The sequence below is a fragment of the Colobus angolensis genome, unplaced genomic scaffold (genome assembly GCF_000951035.1).
Source record: "Colobus angolensis palliatus isolate OR3802 unplaced genomic scaffold, Cang.pa_1.0 Scaffold57, whole genome shotgun sequence".
Lineage (NCBI taxonomy): Eukaryota > Metazoa > Chordata > Mammalia > Primates > Cercopithecidae > Colobus > Colobus angolensis.
In genome coordinates this window covers 12,254,015-12,261,332 of record NW_012119265.1, presented here as the reverse complement: position 1 = coordinate 12,261,332, position 7,318 = coordinate 12,254,015, and positions in this window count along the sequence as shown.

Genomic DNA, 7,318 nt, shown 5'->3' with positions numbered 1-7,318 from the left:
GAACTCCTAACCTCAGGTGATGCTCCCTCCTCAGCCTCCCAAAGTGTTGGGATTACAGGCTTGAGCCACCGCACCTGGCCTAATTTTTCTTATTGTTGGCAAATTAGTCTTCCTAAAGATTACTATGCCAATCCCAGCATTCTTTCATACTCTTTTTGTTCCTTTTCGTAGCTCTCTGTTGCCAAAGAATAAAGTACAATTTTGTAGCATCGATTTTAAATTTTTCTGCAATGAGGTTTAACCTCATCTCTTCTTTCTCCCATGAACACTTTCAGCTGTTTTAAAAACCTACCTAGCTATTTCTAGTCTCACCATTGTTACTCTAATTAACAGAGGTTCTCTAAACAAAAATTATATTTATTTGGGAATAGGACATTGCAATGTGCCATAGTAAACGATGCATAGATGCATATTCAAGGAGGTAAAGGAAGACAAAGGTTTTTTTTTTTTAAACACAGCTGTGCTTGGAAAAGATTTTTGTTTTTAATTTTTTAAATTTATTTTATTTTGAGACAGGGTGTCACTCTGTCACCCAGGCTGGAACTCAGTGGTGTGATCTCGCCTCTCTGCAACCTCTGCCTCCTGAGCTCAAGCAATTCTCCTATCTCAGCCTCCTGAGTAACTGAGACCACAGGCGCTCACCACCATGTCCAGCTAATTTTTTTGTATTTTAGTAGAGACGAGGTTTCACCATGTTGCCCAGGCTGGTCTCGAACTCCTGAGCTCAAGCCATCCATTTGCCTTGGCCTTCCAAAATGCTGGATTACAGGCACGAGCCATCATGCCTGGCTATTTTATTTTATTTTGAGACAATCTCACTCTGTCCCCCAGGCTGGAGTGCAATGGCATGATCTCAGCTCACTGCAACCTCTGCCTCCTGGGTTCAAGTGATTCTCCTGCCTCAGCCTCCCGAGTAGCTGGGACCACAGGCATGCACCACCATACCCAGCTAATTTTTGTATTTTTAGTAAAGATGGGGTTTCGCCCTGTTGTCCAGTCTAAGCCACCGCACCTGGCCCGTTTTGTTTTTTAAAACAAATAATCCCATATTGATTCTAACAACTTCAACACTGTGTTCACTCAATCTCCTTTTCTATGTCTTGAATAATTTGCTTCCAAAATTTCCCCTCTGGGCTGGGCACCGTGGCTCACGCCTGTAATCCCAGCACTTTGGGAGGTGGAGGTGGGTAGATTGCTTGAATTCAGGAGTTCGAAACCAGCCTGGCCAACATGGTGAAACCCCGTTTCTACTAAAATACAAAAATTAGCTGGGTGTGGTGGTGAATGCCTGTAATCTCAGCTAACAGGGAGCCTGAGGCAAGATAATTGCTTGAACCCAGGAGGTGAAAGTTGCAGTGAGCCGAAATCGTGCCACTGCACTCCAGCCTGGGCGACAGAGTGGGACTCTGTCTCAAAACAACAACAACAACAACAAAAACCCCAAATTTCCCCTTCTAAATTTCTATTCAACACAAATGCTATTTCTTCCCTGTTTGGGAAATAATCTCTTTGATTATTCTATTATTATTCCCCTGATACTGTGGCTGTACTTCCATTAAAGCTTTTTTTCTTTCTCTCTCTTTTTTTTTTCTTTCTTTTTTTGAGACAGGGTCTCACTATGTTGCTCAGGCTGGTCTCAAACTCCTGGGCTCAAGTGATCCTCCCACCTCAGCCTCCCAAAGTGCTGGGATTACAAGCATAAGCCACTGCACCTGGCCCATTCCCTTAACGTTTTAACACAGTTGTTTTTCATTACAGTATGCTGCGTATATTTTTAATCTGCCCTTCTGATTATGAGCTTCTTGAGGGCAAGACAGTGTCTTATTCCTCTCTGTATCTTCTCTAGCCCTTACCCTAATACCTTGCATTTGGTGAGCATTCAATATTTGTTCTTTTCATTAAAATGAATGGAAAACAATTTCGTATTTGGCCTCACATAACATTTTGTGTAACATATGTTTATTATATCTAAACTAAATATAATGTGAAAGTTCAAGACTTAGAAGTCAGTTGAATGTTGTTTGCTGTAAGGCAGAAGATGGAATTTCCTAAAATAGCGGTTACAAGTGAATAGAAAATATTGAACAGGTACTCTTAAGAGTTCTTGGGAGTTGGCTAAGCTTGGTGACTCATCCCTGTAATCCCAGCACTTTGGGAGGCCAATGTTGGTGGATCACTTGAACCCAAGGGTTTGGGACCAGCCTAGGCAGCATAGTGAGACCCTGTCTATTTTTATAAAATTATAAGGGCCAGGTGCGGTGGCTCAAGCCTGTAATCCCAGCAGGCTGAGGCAGGCGGATCACAAGGTCAGGAGATTGAGACCATCCTGGCTAACATGGTAAAACCCTGTCTCTAATAAAAATACAAAAAAGTAGCCAGGCGTGATGGGGGGTGCCTGTAGTCCCAGCTACTCAGGAGGCTGAGGCAGGAGAATCGCCTGAATCCGGGAGGCGGAAGTGGCTGTGAGCCGAGATCGTGCCAAGGCACTCCAGCTTGGGCGACAGAGCGAGACTCCATCTCAAAAAAAAAGAAAGAAAGAAAGAAAGAATATACATATATATTTTCTTTCTTTCTTTCTTTTTCTTTTTTTTTTAAAGAAAGAGTTCTTGGGGGTAACATAGCTACTATATATGAGTGTGGACTCTAGTTTCTGAGTTCTGGCTCTACTAGCTACCAGATGACCTTGAATATATTCTTTAATGTTTCCATACCTCAAATTTTCCTATGTGGGATGAGGATAGAAATAGTATCTACCATATAGTTGTGAGGATTAAGGTGGTTACTCTCTGCAAGGCACATCAGATAGTACTTGTCACATAAGTACCAATAAAGTTACCTTCATTATTAATATTGGCTATCCAAAAAGAGAAAGCTTCAAAAAAAAAAAAAAGAGAAAGCTTCACTTTCTTGTTGTTTTCTAGTGATCATTTAAGTGAAATAATTCCAAATAATTGATTACCAAACAGCTCCTGAACATACTGGTTTGACCAGAACCCGTGGCAAATGTCAAATAATCAGGTTCAAACAAGTTTTAATCATTCTTCAGGCTTCAATATCTTTGTAGGGGAGTTGAATGAGAATGGACTTCTAAAGTTTATTCACTGATATTTATTCAATAAACATTTCTGGGCCGGGCGCCGTGGCTTATGCCTGTAATCTCAACACTTTGGGAGGCTGAGGCAGGCGGATCACCTGAGGTCGGGAGTTCGCGATCAGCCTGACCAACATGGAGAAACCCCATCTCTACTAAAAATACAAAATTTGCCAGGTGTGGTAGCACATGCCTGTAATCCCAGCTACTTGGGAGGGTGAGGCAGGAGAATCTTGAACCCAGGAGGCAGAGGTTGTGGTGAGCCGAGATGGCACCATTGCACTCCAGCCTGGGCAACAAGAGGGAAACTCTGTCTCAAAAAAAAAAAAAAAAAATTCTGGGTTAGAAATACAGAAATCGAGGACACAGTTCCTGTCTTCAACTAACTCATGAACTAATATAGAAGACAGTCTTGAAGGACTCACCCAGGTGAGAAATGGAAGGAAGTGAGTTCAAGACAGAGAAATCACAGCCATAAAAAAGAATGAAGTAATGTCCTTTGAGGCAACATGGATGCAGCTGGAGGTCATTACCTAAGCAAATTAACACAGAAAAACACAAATACTGAATGTTCTCACTTGTAAGTGGGAGCTAAACCTTGAGTACACATGGACATAAAGATGGAAACAATAGACACTGGGGACTCCAAAAAGTGACGAGGAAGGGCTGAAAACTAACATGTACTATGCTCACTACCTGGGTGATAGGATCAGTTGTACCCCAAATCTCAGTATCATGCAGTATAGTATACCCATGTAACAAATCTGAACAAGTACCCTCCAAATTATACATGTGTGTGTATATATATACAGAGAAATAGTCTGAACACACAGAGCATGGAATATTCAGGGAACTTCATTTCAGAATAATTGAACATCAGGTGAGAATAACTGAATACAGCACAGTGGTAAGAAAGACAGGTGGAAGCAGGATGATGAAGACCTCACATGTGAGGCCTGGTTAGCACCTGGCTTCTCTCAGCTTGCATACCTCATGGCTTTGGTCAGGAAAACAAAAAGCCAGGCGAAAGCCAGGCACTGTTGTGTGTACCTGTCACCCAGTTACTCTGGAGGCCTAGGCAGAAGGATTGCTTGGGTCCAGGAGTTTGAGGCTTCAGTGCCCTGTAATTGGCCTATGAATAGCCACTACGCTCCGGCTTGGGCAACAAGGCAAGACCCTGCATATATATTTAAAAGTCAAAAAAGTGGGTAGCCAAAGAGCCTCTGTGAAATCAATGTTATGTGTAAATTAGACCTCAAGTACCTGCTGTTCCTCAGGTATCTTGAGAAACCTAAATATAGTCCTTCATGAATGCCAAGCAAAAATCAGAATTTCATCTTAAGGCAAGGGGAAACATGGAAGGGTATTAAGCAGGGTAGAACTGTGAGCAAGTTTACTTTTCAGACAGCAGTTTTGGAAGCAGTGTGGAAAACAGATTTGAGGGGTGGCAAACAGAGGCAGAGGTACGGAGAAGAGGATGCATTCTGTCTGGAGATGCTGAGCTTGAGGTAATGGCGGACATCTGAATGGTGGTAAGACATCAGATTCAGTACTTCAAATACAGTTTCCAAGGTATATTCTGTTCTTAGCATACTCTCAGTCCAATTTCCTACAACTACTATGATTATATGTGTGTGGCTGTTAATTCACATTATAGTCTAAGAAGTTTTAACATAAAGAATGTCATTTTAGCCTTTTTCCATAATCCTACAAGGCAGAGAGGACTATTCTCCCCATTTTGCAGTGAGGAATTATATAATACCTCTGAGGCTGTACATGATTTATTTGCCTAAGATCACACAGGAATGAGGTGCAGTGGCATGCTCTCAGCTCACTGCAACCTCTGTCTCCTGGGTTCAAGTGATTCTCCTGCCTCAGCTTCCTGAGTAGCTGGGATTACAGGTGTGAGCCACCATGTCTGACCACAAACCTAGCTTTTCTGATTCAAGATAGTGTTTGCTCCATAACAGTGTACTGTATATACTTGTAGTATAACCCATCAGTGTCTGTTTTGCTCCCAGCACTATGTTAGTAAAAACTTTTTTAAAATTAGAAGATCAGGATGGGCCCTTGCCTCTGAGAAATAGCAGTATTGGCCAGGCACCATGGCTGAAACCTGTAATCCCAGTACTTTGGGAGGCTGAGGCCAGTGGATCACCTAAGACAAGAGTTTGAGACCAGCCTAGGCAACATGGTGAAATCCTGTCTCTACCAAAAAACACAAAAAATCAGCCAGGAGTGGTGGCGGGTGCCTGTGGTCCCAGCTACTTGGGAGGCTGAGGTGGGAGAATCGCTTGAACCTGGGAGGCGGAGGTTGCAGTGGACTGAGATAGCACCACTGCACTCCAGCCTGGGTGAGAGAGTGAGAGAGACCCCATCACACACACACACATACACACACACACAGCAGTGTTGGTTTTTGACAACACTGTACACTGACAATCAGATCTGGCTTCTGGTTCTAATTCTGCCTCTAACCACTTCTGTGATTATATTTTATTAGAAAATAACAGAAACTCAGCCGGGCACAGTGACTCATGCTTGTATTCCCAGCACTTTGGGAGGCCAAGGCGGGCCAATCACCAGAAGTCGGAGTTCAAGACCAGTGTGACCAACATGGAGAAACCCCGTCTCTACTAAAAATACAAAATTAGCTGGGCATGGTGGCTTGTGCCTGTGTAGTCCCAGCTACTCGGGAGGCTGAGGCAGGAGAATTGCTTGAGCCTGGGAGGCGGAGGTTGCGGTGAGCCTGAGCCGAGATCGCGCCATTGTGCTCCAGCCTGGGTGACAGACCGAGACTCCGTCTAAAAAAAAAAAAAAGAAAAGAAAATAACAGAAACTCAACTCAAACAAATCTAAGTCAAGAGGGGGTTTATGGGCTCATGAAATCCAAGGAGGAATTGAACAATCAGGTGTCAAGAAAGGCAGGGCTGCCAGTGTGGCTGCTCACGCCTGTAATCCCAGAACTTTCGGAGGCCGAGGCGGGTGGATCACCTGAGGTCAGGAGTTCAAGACCAGCCTAGCCAACATGGAGAAACCCAGTCTCTACTAAAAACACAAAAATTAGCCAGGTATGGTGATGGGCCCCTGTAATCCCAGTTACTTGGGAAGCTGAGGCAGGAGAATCACTTGAACCCATGAGGTGGAGGTTGCAGTGAGCTGAGATCACACCACTGCACTCCAACCTAGGCAACAGAGTCAGACTCCGTCTCAAAAAGGCAGGGCTAGCCTGGGCATGGTAGCTAACGTCTGTCATTCCAGCACCTGAGGAGGCTGAGGTGGGAAGGCTGTAATTCCAGCGCTTGCCCAGGAGTTTGAGACGCGCTTGGGCAATATGATGAAACCCCATCTCTATGAAAAATACAAAACTTAGCTGGGTATGGTGGTGTGTGCCTAATGGGAGGATCCATTGAGCCTGGAAGGTTGAGGCTACAGTGAGCCATGATCAAGCCACTGCACTCCAGCCTGTGTGACAGAGCGAGACCCTGTCTCAAAAACAAAACAAAACAAAAAACAAACAAACAAAAGGCGGGGCTGCAGAGATGAAGCAAGGGGCCGGAACCTTGTTAGGAGTCTTTCCAAGTCTTGTATCTGTTGCTTTTGGTATGGCAGTTTCACTTTCTCTCACCACTAACCAGCTTTCTCTAAAGGTAGGACATATGTCTACTATGTTTCTAAGTTTAGACTTAAAAGTTTTAACCATTGGAGAGAAACCACCCCAATCTCTCACTGTCCGAAAGTACAAAAATCTCAGGGAACCCACTCCCTGGCCCAGCAGAGGGTGGGAACCCAATCTGTGGTTACCCAGAGGAATGTATTCCACAGAGTTCTAGCAAGATCATCACAGGTGCCAATTTTCTTCGGTATTATATGAAAGATATAAACCTTAAATACGGGGGATGATATAGTTAGGTAGGATAGAAAGCCATTGTTCCAGGTAGGGGAAAGAAGAGTTAGTGATGTAGGTAGTCTATGAATGAAAAGACAAGTCTGACTGGAGGACAAGGCTGAGTCCTTGTTCCCATAGGAAATAAGCATGAATTGCTAGGGTAGGAAGTGATTATGATGGACCAAAAAGCTAAACATAGAATTCGTTTTATTTGAAGCAGCCATTATAGGTTTCTTGTACAGATTCAACTATGACTTCTGAAATCTCACTTTATAACAAAGAAATCTTGAATCACTTCCTAGAATACTCCTTCCTTGTCTTAACTGAATTTAGGTTAG